Below are 16,286 nucleotides of genomic sequence, written 5' to 3' on the forward strand. Positions count from 1 at the left end.
CAGTTCAGCTTGCCATTTTCACACCATAGGTGTCGATATCAGTGTGTTTTGGTTTTGTTTGTGTTTTATATTAGAGCAGTTGAAAGTTTATAGACATACCATACAGAAAGTACAGAGTTTCCATATACACCTCCCTTCACAGTTTTCCCTGATATGAACATTTTGCATTAGTGTGGCAGCTTTGTTACAATAGACGAAATGCTCTTACTATAATAGACTATTTTTTTTAAGGTTATATTTTTTATTTATTTCTCTCCCTGCTCCCCCAACCCCAGTTGTCTGTTCTCTGTGTCCACTCGCTGTGTGTTCTTCTGTGACTGTTTCTATCCTTATCAGCAGCACGGGAATCTGTGTTTCTTTTTGTTGCATCATCTTGCTGTGTCAGCTCTCTGTGTGTGCGGCGCCATTCCTGGGCAGGCTGCACTTTCTTTCGCGCTGGGTGGCTCTCCTTATGGGCCCCTACGCGGGGACACCCCTGCGTGGCACAGCACTCCTTGCGGGCATCAGCACTCCGCATGGGCCAGCTCCACACGGGTCAAGGAGGCCCGGGGGCTGAACCATGGACCTCCCATGTGGTAGGCGAATGCCCTATCCATTGGGCCAAGTCCGCTTTCCATAATAGACTATTAATTACAGTCCATAGTTTACATTAGGGGTCATTCTTTGTGTGGTACAGTTCTATGGTTTTTGTTTAGTGTTACACTACCATTATCACCATCCGTTACCAAAACTTTTCCATCTCCCCAAACAGAAACTCCCTACCAGTTAAGCATTAACACCCCATTCCTGACCTGCACTTGGTCCCTGGTGATGAGACTGTATTTTCTGACTGTTAATGTGCATATTCTGATTCTTTCATATCACTGAGAGCATACATTTGTCCTTTTGTGTCATCCTGTTTCACTCAACGTAATGGCGTCAAGGTTCATTCATGTGATAGCTTCATCAGAACTTAAGTTCTTTTTATGGCTCAATAACAGTCCATTGTATGGATAGATCACTTTTTTTTTTCAATCCATGCATCTGATAAGGGACACTTGGGTTGCTTCTACCTTTTGGCATTTGTGAAAAAGTGTTGTTATAAACATCAGTGTGCAAGTCCCTGCCTTGATTCTTTTGACATATAACTAGAAGTGGGATCCCCAGGTCATAGGGTAATTTTATACTTAACTTTCTGAGGAACTGCCAAACTGTCTTCCACAGCAGCTGCACCATTTTACATTCCTACCAACAATTAAGAGGGCTCCTATTTCTCCACATCCACTACAACATTTGTAATTTTCCATTTTTTAATAGTAGCTATTTCTAGTGGGTGTGAAATGGTATCTCATGGTTTTGATATGCATTTCTCTAATGGCTAATGACGCTGAGCATTTTTTCGTGCCCTTATTGGCCAATTGTATATCCTCTTTGGAGAAAAGGCTGTTCAAGTCTTTCGTCTGTTTTTCAATTGGGTTGTCTTTTTGTTATTGAATTGTTGGATTACTTTATATATTCTGGCTGCTAAACCCATGTCATATATATGGTTTCCAGCACAAAGTCCTGAAGATGTATCCCTATGTTTTCTTTTAGGAGATTCAGAGTTTTTTAGTTTTATATAGGTTATTTCGTTTTAAAGGTCTTTGATCCATTATGAGTTCATTGTCATATATGGTGTGACATAGGGGTCCATCTCCATTCTTTTGCATATGTATGTCCAGTTTTCCCAGGACCATTTCCCCACTGAGTGGACATGGCACTCTTGTAAAATTCAATTGGCCATTGATGTGAGGACTTACTTCTGCACACTCATTTCTATTCCATTGGTCTATATGTCTCTCCTTGTGCTAATACTATGCTGATTTGATTACTGTAGCATTGTAATAAGTTTTAAAATAAGAGTGTGAGTCCTCTTACTTTGTTCTTTTTCAGATTGGTTTTGGCTACTTGGATCCTCTTATCTTTCCATGTAAATTTAATGATTGGCTTTTCCATTTCTGCAAAGAAGACTGTCAGAATTTTTATTGTATTGCCTTGAATCCATAAATCAATTTGGGTAGAATTGACGTCATAACTATTTTATTCTTCTAATCCATGAACATGGAATGGCCTTCCATTTATTTAAGTTGTCTTCAATTTTTTCAGTAATGTTTCATAATTTTCCATGTGTAAGTCCTTCATATTCTTGGTTAAATTTATTTCTACATATTTAATTTTTAATTGCTATTGTAATTATATTATAATGGGATTATTTTCTTGATTTCCTCTTCAGATTATTCATTACTGATGTTAGAAACACCGCTGATTTTTGTGTGTTGATCTTGTATTCACTACTTTGCTGAATTTGTTTATTAGCACTAGGAGCTTTGTTGTGGATTTTTCAGGATTTTCTATGTATAGGATTGTTTAATTTGCAAATAGTGAAAATTTTACTTCTTCCTTTCCAGTTTGCAAAGTGGTTTTATTTCTTTTTGGAAGTTTTTATTTCTTGTTCTGGCTGAATTACCCTGGCTAGAACTTCCAGTACAGTGTTGAGTAACAGCAGTGAAATTGGGCATCCTTGCCTTGTTCCTGATCTCCATGTCTTTCTAAATATGTGTGTGTGTGTGTATATGTAAATTTATATGTATGTAATTTCTCTTTATTGAGATTATCATTTTATTCATTTATCATTTTCCTAATAGTCTTTAGCACTTTTTCCATGTTTTTCTTCAGCTCTTTTGAGCATATTGAAGTTTTTTGAAAATATTTATTTATTTACTTCTCACCCTGCCTAGTTTGTGCTCACTGTCTGCACTCTGTGTTCATTTTCTTTTTAGGAGGCACCAGAAATGGAGCCTGAGACCTCCCATGTGGGAGAAGGTGCCCAATCTCTCGAGCCACCTCCTCTCCCTGCTTGCTGTCTCTCATTGTGTTTCCTCATTGTGTCTCCTCATTGTGTCATCTTGTTGCATCAGCTCATTGCTTCAACTCATTGTCTTGCCTGTCTTCATTAGGAGGCACTGTAACTGAACCCGGGACCTCCCATGCAGTAGGCAGGTGCCTAACTGCTTGAACCACATTTGCTTCCTTTTTTTTTTTTTTTAAATCTTTGGCATATCAAAATTTGGTTTTATTCATTGGTGGTGCTGAAATTTTATCTTTTTACTTTGAATGGGCCATAATTTCCTGTGTCCTGTTTGTCCTCTAATTGTTTGTTAAACCCGTACATTTTAATAATTTGAAGTGTTAACTCTGGGATTTAGTCCCTGGTCTGTCTGTTCCTTAAATTTGTATCCAGTTAGTGATACAACAGAGATTTACTTCAGTGGCAGGTGCTCACAAAAACAACAAACCAATTCAAATAAATACATTTCACAGTCTTTGCAGATTGACTCTGTGTTAGTTGGCGTTCTCCTTCAGAATTTAGCTCTCCTACCAAGATTAGCCCAAAGCAAAATTGCAAGGTCCTCTCTGCCTTTTTCGAGCAGGCATCTTGTCCCTTACATGCTCTTGTGGCCTTAGGAATTCCCCTATTTATAGTTCACAGGAATATGAATGTCCCTCTATTCTCTATGAAATAGAATTTCCCCCTTCTTTACTGTTCTCCCTTCTTGGCAGCCAAGGGGCCACTGCATAATCCTCTGAACCACGACGTAGCACTGATGCCATTTCCGGTAGTGCTGACGCCATTTCTAGTGTTGCTGCATCAGGCTCCCTGTTTTATGACTCCCGTTGCAAACTGGATAGATTATGCCTGGCTTTTGTCAATTCTGAATTCAGGTCGTTTTGGTTTGAGAAGCAGGAGCTGAAACACATCTGGAACACTAGCTACAAAGGAGTCTGGGAAATGTAGTTTGAAGCTTTCAGTCTCTGCCCTAAACGAAGGCGGGTGGAATGGACATCATCGAGTGAACCAATTCTCTGACTCTATCACAGATCCACTTCTAGTTTTAAGTAATTATTTCAACTCACTTAGATATAAATAAACGTAAAAGATAACTAATCTTTCTTGAGTTCATATAGATGCTTTTGATATATCTCTACCTCTGCTAAATTTCTTTTTATTTGGCTCTAATATGAGAACTTATTCAGTGTTTTTCTCTTTTTGAGTACACTTTTCCTTTTTTGTGCCTATAAAGTTTATTATATTATATTGCCATGTCTTATCATGCTTAGAATACAGTCTTGTGAAAAATTCAGAAATCTCTTATTTTTTTCTACCGCCTTGGAACCCAAAGTTTTCTAGAATTGATTATAACATATTCAGGCCCTGATAGTCTTCCTTTCAATATTGCCTGAGCACCAGTCATGTGAGGAAAAAAAGAAATCACAGGAGAACAAAATCACAACTCCCAAAGTACAAGGCACAAGTTGTTTCACAACTCTTCCGATACTTAATACTTAAAAATAAGAACAATACAGAATAGGAAGCAGATTTGACTCAACTGAGAGTGTCCACCTACCACATGGGGGGTCCAGGGTTCAAACCCAGGGTCTCCCGACCCATGTGATGAGCTAGCCCACGTGCAGTGCTGATGCACTCAAGGACTGCAGTGCCATGCAGGGGTGTCCCCTGTGTAGGGAAGCCCCACACACAAGGAGTGTGCCCTGTAAGGAGAGCCGCCCATTGCAAAAAAAGTACAGCCTGCTCTGGGATGGCGCCGTATACACAGAGAGATAACGCAACAAGATGATGTAACAAAAAGAGACACAGATTCCTGGTGCCACTGACAAGAATATAAGCGGGCACAGAAGAACACACAGCAAATGGACACAGCAGACAACTGGGGGGGGGGTGCAGGGAAGGGGAGAAAAATAAATAAAAAATCTTTTTAAAAAAGGAGCAATACAGAATTGTCTTAACTTTTTACATTTAGGACCCCTCTGTAAATTTATTTTTTTCATTTTACATATTTTTCTTAGTGTCATTATACATTATTTGACAATTTCAATGTTAAACTCCAATATATCTGAAAACTTGGATTTTCTATTCACTGACTTATAACTGCAACCCCCAAAGCAGTCAGATTATTTAAAAAATTCACCCGAAGTTAAAATCCTCAGGGATTAAAATACATCTTTTCATCTGAAAACTCCCTGTGGATATTTTGCATAGAAAACTTTCATAGTCCCTTATAACTTTCACAATTTTTACTGTGTTAAGTTTTGAAAAATAATATGTAAAATACAAAATCACACTTGGGACACAGCACATTTCAGCCACAATTTCATTTCTTTGTATTTAGATAACCCTCTGTACTTTTGCAAGAAATGTCTAAGCATATCTGGTCCACTCCAGAGACTTTATTTCCACACAAAAACAGTGAATACAGAACATTCTAGCCATAGAAAGTTTTTGTGTAGCTAGGCAAGGTTTAGAAGGGTTGAGGCAAGCCATGCCTATTCCTGCATTTTGCATTTTCTGATAATTGCATGACTGTCAGAAATAAAGCATGCCATATCTTAACATAGTAAAGCTCAAAAAAGAAAACTCATTCATTAAGAATGACTTCTAAGGTCTTTATTTGGAGCCTGACACAGTGCCTATAGGTTGGCTCAGCCAACATAATTTCCTAATGAGTGTGTCCTTCGCAAACTCAGTTTTCACGTCTCCTTGCAGCCCCAGGGTTCCATGAACCACTGTTCTGACCAATGAGAAATAGAAGCGGCTTGCTTGGGTGCACTCATTTCCCTTTGCAAGACAAACCTTGAAAGGAGAAAGCCAGTCACCCCTATCCTGTCGCCTCTTTGCCGCAAATGCAGTCACGATGCCTACAGGTACACCAGCTTTTGTCCCAGGGGGACAAACGTGAGGATCAAAATCAACACACCGAGGGTGGTGGAGCGGGAAGACAGACAGGCCACGACAGCATCTCGAACTGCCACAGCAGCCTCGAAACGCCTGCCTCCAAACTCGGAACGTGAGGAGGGCAGACCTTTTGTTGTAGCCACTGCAGTCATGATTTCTGTTACTTTCAGGAACAATCCTCTTATATAGTTATCAATGAAAGCAATGCCCCAATTAAAAATGCAAACCTTTGAAATAGTTCAGCCCGTATGTGTCTATCAGCTTGCATTTTGGGGTTCAAATGAACAGGTTTTCATAATTCAAAAGCCCTCAGTAGAAAACATTTCTAATTTGAAATTGTAGACCTTGTAAAAATCAACTTCTACTCGTGGGTAGTGGGACAAAGAAGGGGAGGCTGGACTCACAAACTTCATCTCAGAAGCTCAGAAGTCATGGCCTCAGAAAGAGTTCATTTTTTAAAGTGTTACTGTTTCTCACTTTTTGTTTGTTTGCTGTTGTTTTCAGGAGGTGCTGGGGACTGAACCTGGGATTTCATACATGCAAAGCAGGTGCTCAACCACTGAGCTGTATGTGCTCCCTGTGTTATTTTTGTTTTTAAAGTTATATTTTATTTATTCCCCTCTCCTCCCTGTTCCCCCCATTGTCTGCTTTCTGTGTCCGTTCACTGTGTGTTCTTCTGTGTCTGCTCGTATTCTTATTAGGTGGCTCTGGGAACTGATTCTGGGACCTTCCAGAGTAGGAGGGAAGCAATTACTCTCTTGTGCCACCTCAGCTCCCCTGTTCTGCTACGTCTTTTTATTTTCTCTCCTCTGTGTCTCTGCTGTGTCATCTTGCTGTGCCAGCTCTCCAGGTGGGCCAGCACTCCTACACAGGATGTAGCTCTAGTGGCTGAGCACCTGCTTCCGCAAAATTAAATGAACAAGAATGGGGGATATATTGAAAGCATTTATATGAACTCTAAAACTGAATATAAATCGAAACAAATGAATCCAGCTGTTTGCCAGACATGGAAAGGAAACATACACACGTGATCTGTTTTTATTAAGACATTGATTTTTAATTTTGTAAATGGATAATGAAACAACCTTATGCAGATTAATATGTAGATAAAATTCAAACATTTTCTGTTAACACTACCCTAGAGTCACAAGCTATTAACAACTTGCTGGAGGCGAGAACCTAATAAATGCAATGCCACTTTAAAATTCTAGTGCGAATAAATTGAGATGCACATAAAGCAAAAAAAAAAAAAAAAGTAGATAGGCCTACGTGTATTTTATTGCCCCTTCTTTCTTACCCTATATATAGCATTATTATTCCTTTACACATTGCTTCTTTCACTTACAGTATATTGAGGAATATCCCCCATGGTCGTTCCTCGGAGATCTTAATTTTTTGTCTTTTAAGGAGGTACTGGGGTTTGAACCGAGGACCTCGTACATGGAAAGCAGGTGCTCGTCCACTTGAGCTACATCCTCTATCCTTCTTAAATTTTTTTTAAACAGCTACATGATACTTCATAAGGTGGGTATATCATTGTTTATTCACCATCTCCTTTCCTTGGACATTACATAGTTTCCAGTATGTTCAATTATAAGGAATGTTTCAATAAATAACTTTGTGCATATGTATTTTTGTATTCTTGGGGTTGCTTCTTCAGGGTAAATACCTAGAAGAAGGATTACTGGGTCAAAGGCAAATGTATGTTTAGCTTTGTTAGATATTGCCAAATTCCCCTTCATAGGAGTTGCACTATTTCACATTCTCACCAACAAAGTGTGAGAGAGTCTGTTTCTCCATAACATCCCCAGGGTGTGTTGGCGAGCATTTGACTTTTTGGCAATCGTGTGTGTGAATTATGGTATCTCAGAGAAGCTTTCACTTGCCTTTCTCTTATTATAAATGAAGTTTAACATCTTTTCATATCTTTATTGTGACAAAATATATATAATTCAAACTTTGCTATTTTAATTTTTTTAAAGTGTTCAATTAGCAGTGTTAATTACATGTGCAATGTTGTGCTACCATTGCCACCATCTATCTCCAAAATGTTTTCCTTACCCCAAACAGAAACTCTGTATCCATTAAGCAATAATTCCCCCCACCTCCCTGCTGCTGGTAACCTTTATCTGCTTTCTTTCTCTCTGAATTTACCTATTCTCTATATTTTGTATGAATGGAATCATATAATATTTTTTTGAGAAACCAAACTCTTTTTTACCCACACTTAGATCGGGTGGACATAGAGAAGTCTAAGTAGAATCCATGTTTGGATGTGGGTAGCAAATGAAAAGGAGGGAGCAGTCTTTCTATCTCCATGTGAACTGTCATTAGTTATTCATTCAAGAATTTAATAATATAATGTAACTAAAATGGGTTCTCAGAGCTAGTATTTTATGAGATTCATCCATGTCTGGTATATATAAGAACTCTTTTTTATGTTAAATAATATTCCATTGTGTGGATGTACCATATTTTATTTATCCATTCAGATGAACATTGTTTCCACCTTTGGCTATTGTGAATAATCCTTTTATGAAATTGACATATCTATTTGAGTCCCTGCTTTTACACTCTTTAGGGTATCTAGGAGTGGAATTACTGTGTCATATGGTCTTCTAGTTTAACTTTTTGAGGAATTGCCTAACCATTTTCCTCTACAGTGGGGGCACAATTTTACATTCCCATCAGCAAATTCCTCCATATCCTCATCAATCCTTCCTTCCTTCCTTCCTTTCTTCCTTCCTTCCTTCCTTCCCCTCCCTCCTCTCCCTCCTTCTCTCTCTCTCTCGCTCTCTCTCAGCCACCCTAACAACTATGAAGTAGCATATCATTGTGGTTTGGGTTTATACTTCCCTAATGACTAATGATGTTGAACGTCTTTAGGTGTGCTTATTGGCTGTTTGCACATCTTCTTTGGCAAAATGTCTAATCAAGTCCTTAACCACTTTTTAATTGGGTTGTTTGTCTTTTAGTTCTGTAGTTGTAAGTGTTCTTTATATATCCTAGATATTAAATATTTATCAGAGAAATAATATGCAAATATTTTCTCCCATTCTGTGGGTTGTCTTTTTACTCTCAATAGAATGCTTTGACGCACAAGCATCTTAAATTCTGATGAATTCCAATTTACTTATTTTTTTTCTTTTCTAAGTGCTTATAAGGCAGCCCAAGTCTCCAAGAGCAAGTATTGCAAGAGACAGAAAGTGGAGTGCCTGCAACTTGTATAACATCACTTCTACGGGATGCCAGTAGTTAACGCAGGAACAGAGCCTGCCCAGTTTCAAGGGTGAGGTACGAAGACCTCACCTCTCAAAGCACTGGAGCAATTTTGTTTCTAAAAGTTTGGTAGGATTTCCTTGTGACCCCATCTGGATTGTGGAGGGTAGTTCCCTGATAACTTTCTCTGTTTCTTCTTTGGAAATCGGTCCACTTTAAGGTTTCTTTCTCCATTGGGATTGGTTTCAGTAAAAAAGAAATTTCCTAGAAAATCACTCACTTCATCTAGGTTTTCAAACTTACCTACATAGTGACCTTAACAAGATTCTTTTTTCTTTTTTAATTAATTAATTAATTTATTTCTCTCTCTTCCCTCCCCCCCCCCCCCAACCCCGGTTGTCTGTTCTCTGTGTCTATTTGCTGTGTCTTATTTCTTTGTCCGCTTCTGTTGTTGTCAGTGGCACAGGAATCTGTGTTTCTTTTTGTTGCATCATCTTGTTGTGTCAGCTCTCTGTGTGTGCAGCGCCATTCCTGGGCAGGCTGCACTTTCTTTCGCGCTGGGCGGCTCTCCTTACGGGGCGCACTCCTTGCACGTGGGGCTCCCCTATGCGGGGACACCTCTGTGTGGCAGGGCACTCCTTGTGTGCATCAGCACTGCGCATGGGCCAGCTCCACACAGGTCAAGGAGACCCCGGGTTTGAACCGCAGACCTCCCATGTGGTAGACGGACGCCCTAACCACTGGGCCAAGTCCGTTTCCCAACAAGATTCTTTAGTGACCCAAAATAGGGAGAAAATTCAAATTTCAAATTTTAAAATAAGAATTTTGAGATACCTATGATTCTGTAACTATATGGCAATAATTTTAAAAATCTGTCTTTGTTCCAGTATAGCAAGGTATTCTGATAAATGAAATCATGCTTAAAATGCAAAATTTAGTAAATGAAACCCAATTTATAACATTTTAGTTATATTGTACTGAGACAATTAACTTCAGTGTATTTGTTATTATTGATCATCCTAGAAATATTAGATTTATAGCTTTTAGCATTCAGCACGTCACTTGACTGGGCCTCATACATCTGTTTCAAGCAAATATTTAAAACAAAAGTTGTTTACTATTTATCAGAGGAAATGTTATATGCTTACTTAAGAAAATTCTGAAACTTATAACCCAATTTGTTTCTAGTTTGTTTATAGACATTGAGTGGCTTTAAGGTCAAAGTAGCATGCAGAAAGTATATATACATGTTGAAAAAGAATTATGCATACTTTAAAAGTTCAAATTGAAACCAGTACCCTTAGCTGCTTCTTGAGAGATCCGTGGAGGCTGAATTTTTCTTTCCCTGTGTTTTTGGACCTCAGATGAAAGGATTGAATTAATTGTACTCCTCGGGTGGTTAGTACAGCCATCACTGCTCAGTGAAAAGCTCTTCTTTTATTATATAAATCTCTTCATTTTCATCTTCATTCCTGCTACCATCTGCCCTCCCTCTAATTAGAGGGTGAAAATCGATTTCTCATTATTTAAAGTTGCTTCTCTCTGATTACCAATGGCTTTTAGTTGATGACATCTGCATTTGTTTTCTATTGCTGCCACTACAAATTTCCAGACATCCAGTGACTTAAGACAACACATAGTTATTATCCTACACTTCTGTAGGTCAGAAGTTCGGTACATGTCTTACGGAACGAAACTCAAGGTGTAGGGAGAGCAGTGTTTCTTTCTGAGCCCTCTAGGGGAGAATATGCTTCCTTGATCATTTAGGTTGTTGGCAGATTTCTGTTACTTGCATTTGTGGGACTGAGCTCCTCTTTTCCTTGCTGGCTGCCCTCGGCAGCTTCTAGAGGCTGCTGCATTCTGTGGCTCACGACCGCTGCAGCTAGAGGCTGCTGCATTCTGTGGCTATTTCCCCATCTCTTAAGCCAGCAGAAGGGTCGCTCTGATGCTTTGAATCTTTTCTCCTTCTTTTGCTCATCTTTCTAACCCATTCTCTACTTTTAGGACTCAGGGGATCAGTCTGAGCTCACTAAAATAGTGCAGAATAATCTCTTCCTCCTAAAGTCCATACCCTTAATCACATCTGCAAAGGTACTTTTGCCTTATCAAGCAATGTATTCACAGGTTTGGCAAATTAGGTTTTGGATGAGGATCTTTAGGGACCATTATTCTTTCTACCACGATATCTTTAGACTGTTTTTCATCTGGGATTCCTGTCTTTTTTGTATTGATTTGATGAATTTCCGTAAATATTCTATATATTAATTTTAAAAATTGAAATTTCTTCTTCCAGTCTCTCATCTGTTTGTCAACTCTATCCATGGTTTACATCATCAAAGAGAAATACTTAATCTTAATATAATCAGATTCATTTTTATCTTAAAGTTGTGCTCTTGTTAATTAAGAAGTCTTTCCCCATCCTACGTCACAAAGATATTTTCCTATATTATCTTCTATTCACTCTGCAGTTTTATTTTTTATAGTTAGATCTTCCCTCCATCAAGAATTCACTTTTGTATATGATGTTAACAGGTCTTCTGGTTAGTATTTCTGTGCAACAAACACCCCAAAACTCAGTAGGATAAAACAATCTTTTAAATATGTTCGTGGGTTCTGTGAAGCAGGAAATCAGAGAGGGCACGGCAGGTATGGCTTGTTTCAGCTCTACAACGTCTGGGTCTCAGCTAAGAAGACTCAATGGCTAGAGGCTGGGCTCATCCAGAAGCTTGTTCACTCGTACATCTGGTGGTTAATGCTGGCCATTATTTGTGCTGTCAAATGGAGGACCAATTGTGACCTATCTGTAGGGGAACAGCTGAGCTTCCTCACAACATGGAACCTCAGAATTTACATAGGATAATTTCCATCATACTCTACTGGTCAAAGCAATCACAAGCCCATGGAGAGACAAAGTGGGGACATTTAGACCCCTCCTTTCTACAAGAGGGTGGCATGGTCTTATGTGAAAGAGCACATGGGATGGGAAATACTGGTGTGACCATCTTTGGAAAATGCATCAGGCACAGTGGGAATTCAGTTTGATGTTTTCCCATATGGCAAATAAGCATTCCCAATATCATCTTCTAAATAATCTATTCTTTTCCTCCATTAAGACATAAAATATTAAGATGCTGTATGCATGTGTGTGTATATATATGCACATGTATTGGCATTTGTGGATATATATAGCTGCTTGTCTCTGATCTCCCTAATTTGTTCCATTGGACCATTTCCTTCTAAAAAGAGTTCTTGTATATTTAGATTACTTCCTACATATTTTAGTTTTTGTTATTATTATGAGTTTTTTATTTGTTGCTGTTGTTATTTTTGCTAACCCATACTACTGTTAAAAGAAAATTTACTAACTAGAGTTTAACATTTGACTCAATTTGATTTTTGACATAAAATTTATATAAAGTCCTAATAAGCATATAATTCAATGAGTTTTGAACAATGCATACATGCTTATCATCCCAGAATGTTCTCTCACAACCCTTCCTAGTCAGTCTCTGTTCTTCTCACCCACAAAGGCAGCCACTTTTGATTTTTTCATCTCAGATTGGTTTTGCCTATTATAAAATGTCTAATAAATTGAATCATGCAGAATTTATTCTTTGGCATGTGGCTTCTTTTGCAGCCTATTGTCTGTGAGATTCATCCACATTATTGTGGGTGTCAGAAAATCATTCCTTTTATTTCTAAGTAGTATTTCATTGTGTAATAATGAAATATTGTGTTTGTTTATTCCCATTTAATAGATATTTAGCCATTTCCAGTTTCCAGTTATTGGAACTAAAGACCCCATAAAAATTTTTTTACAAGTCTTTTGGTGTACATATATTTTTATTTCCTTTGAGAAACATCTGAGAGTGGAATTGCAGATCATAGCCATGTTTCTTATTTTGGCAAATCTCTTAATGTATGTAGTTATTTTTTCTTGTTCTGTATTGTATTTATTTGCATCTCCTTATTTGCTTGCTTTTTGGTTTGAATTAGTCTTGCTCAATGTCTATTTATACTATTAATCTTTCAAGGCAACCATTTTTATTTTTCTTAATCTTTTCTTTTAAAAAATAATATATTTCATTTCCTAGTATTTATTTCCTTCCTTCTTATTACTTTGATTTTATTCCGTTTTTCTTTTTCCATATTTTATATTGAATATTTTGTTTTCTCTTTAACATCTGTTTTTTGGAAATGAGAAAAATTCTCCTTAGTGCTACTTTATCTTTGTCCCACAAATTTTGACATATTTGCTTCATTTCCATTCATTTCTAAATATTTCATAATCCCTTTCTGTTTAAACCACGTGTAATTTAGTAATGTTATTTATTTTCCAAAAGTGTGGCAGTTTTAAAAAAAATATCCTTTTGTTATTTATTTCACAATTTATTGAATTATGTCAGAGAATCTTGAATATTATTTTGAAATTTATTGTTTTTCTTTGTTGCTAAATATTCATAATTTTTTTTATTCCAAGGATATTTTTATCCCTTGTAAACCCTAATAGTACATGCATTTCTCTTTATTTGAAAAGTTGTGAATTAACAAAACAATCATGCATATCCTACAGGATTCCCATACATCACCCCACCAACAACAGCCTACATTGTTGTGACACGTTTGTTACAACTGATGAAAGAACATCCTCATAATATTATTGCTGTCCTCAGCTTATATCTAGTGTATTTTCCCACAAACCATCCTCTTATTAACACCATGTATTAGTATTGTATATTTGTGATAGTTCATGAGAGAACATTCTCCTATTTGTTAACCACAGTCCATCCGTCACCATGGGGCTCACTGTGTTTTACATCCCCTGCCTTGTACAGTCCACCCAAAGTGCACACTCAGTGGCTCTCAGAGCTGTACTGTCATCGCAGAGCTGTACTGTCATCGGCTCAGTACATTTCAGAACGTTTTCATTACTCCAAAAGGAAAAACTTCCATAACCCCAAATACCCCCCATTATTGACTCTTAGCTTTGATATAGTACCTTCTTTGCCATTGTTGTAAAAATATTGCAATGTTACTGTTATCTATAGTCTATCCGTGACTTTAGTTGTATTTTCCCATATATTTCCATATACCTAACACCTCTGATACCTGCAAGAATGTGATAGAACATTCTTGTATTTGTACTGCTAAGTATACTTTTCATAATACATGAAAATACATGATCAGATTTTATAAACATTGTATATTTAAAGAAATATATATAGTCTCTTTGGGTGTTGAATTCTATCTAAATATAATAGCTCAAGCTTAAAAAATGTATGTTTCAAATCTTTCATGTCTTGGCTACTTATTTTTTCTGTAGCAGTTTATAGGAGATCTCCAACTACAAAATTGTATTTTTTCTATATGGTTCTATCAGTTTTTGCTTTATGCATTTTTAAAGAAGGAACTACTAAGTGCAATATGTAACCCTGATGGTTACGTCTTGCTCTACTGTTTTCTCTTACAATTATATAATGTCATGTTCTTCTTTTATGATATACTTTGACTTGGGTTTTGTTTCTAGATAGTGAGATTGCCATCCAGTTTTATTTTGGTTCAGATTTATCCCATCGTGCTTTTTAACTTTTTAAATTTCATGCTAGAACTCCCCCCTCCCTACATTTATGTTTCGGCTCTCTTCCCTTATGTCCTCAAACGTACTGATTTGTGTATAAATTCTTGGCCCATCTATTCTGAAAATTCTGGATGGAACACTTTGCCCAGGTTTCCTTGTCAGAATTGACATTTCTCCATGGCTGATTATTTTGGCAGATGATCTTGTGCCCCTAGATTATGAGCCCTGGTCTGGTAAGTGCCAAGGCCAGTCTTTTTTTTTTAATTTTTAGAAAAGATTTATTTATTTATTTATTTCCCCTCTCCTCCCCGCCCCCCACCGGTTGTCTGTTCTCTGTGTCTATTTGCTGCGTCTTCTTTGTCCACTTCTGTTGTCGTCAGCTGCACAGGAATCTGTGTTTCTTTTTGTTGCGTCATCTTGTTGTGTCAGCGCTCCATGTGTGCAGTGCCATTCCTGGGCAGGCTGCACTTTCTTTTGCACTGGGCGGCTCTCCTTACGGGGCGCACTCCTTGCGCGTGGGGCTCCCCTACGCGGGGGACACCCCTGCGTGGCAGGGCACTCCTTGCGCGCATCAGCACTGCGCATGGGCCAGATCCACACGGGTCAAGGAGGCCCGGGGTTTGAACCGCGGACCTCCCATGTGGAAGACGGATGCCCTAACCACTGGGCCAAGTCCACCAGTCTTAATGTGGTCCCCCCGCTGAGAATTTGAGGGCAGCTGAGGAGTTGGTTCCAGCGCCGAGAGCTCCAGGCACCACAAACCCTGCTAACTGTTCCCATTTTGCGGTCACTCCGCTAGCAACTTGTTTGGTTACAGAGTTACCTTCAAACTCTTTTAAAAAAAAAGGAAAGAACAACAACGAGAATGAAGACATCACGTTGAATAACATAAGCCAGACACAAAAAGACAACGCTGGGTGATCTGGCTTATATGAATATACCTAGAACAAACCAATTTCATAGAGGTAGGTAGATGATGATAGGATACCTGCCACAGGGTGTCGGGAGGAACACAGGGAGGTAGTGCTCAATGGGTGCAGGGTTTGTGTTTGGGGTGATGAAAACAGTTGGGGTAATGAATAGGGGTGATGGTAGCACCGTATTGTGATTATAGTTAACACCAGTGAATTGTACACTTGGAAGTGGTTAAAATGGGCAGTTTTGAGTTGTATATGTGTTATTACAATAAAAAAGTTTTTTAAAATTAAAAAAAAAAAAAGATCGGTGAGAAGCAGCAGCCCCCGTAGGTTACTGGGCAGGAGCCGGGCGTGGGGCTGGTGGGGCAGGTGGAGGAAGGAAGGAATGCGGGACAGCAGCCGGTCCAGGCCTGTGAGCTCATCTCCTCGGCCACCCAGACCAGCTTCTGCTGCGCTGAGACTTCACTCACTGGAAAGATTTCTTCCTCTTTATCCATAAATCATAGCTAAAACGTCAGGCCATTTCTCCAGCTGTCCTTTTATCATCTTCACCTTCTGCTCTTGATGGCTTCACTTGGAGACTGGTGCCTCGCAGGGTCTGCAAATTAGGACCCAAGTAGCCTGCCAAATACTCCTATTTTTATACTTAAAAGGACAGTTTTCTGAGGTCGGTACAACAACTCTCTGGTCAAATCCCAGGCTAGGTGTCCTGGTGAAAATGGGGATAGCCGTAAACTTGACTTGGTTTATCTCCCTCTCATAACGGATCCCATAAATGCTTGCAGTTACCAAATCCCTGGGA

Source organism: Dasypus novemcinctus, chromosome 25 (assembly GCF_030445035.2).
Source record: "Dasypus novemcinctus isolate mDasNov1 chromosome 25, mDasNov1.1.hap2, whole genome shotgun sequence".
Lineage (NCBI taxonomy): Eukaryota > Metazoa > Chordata > Mammalia > Cingulata > Dasypodidae > Dasypus > Dasypus novemcinctus.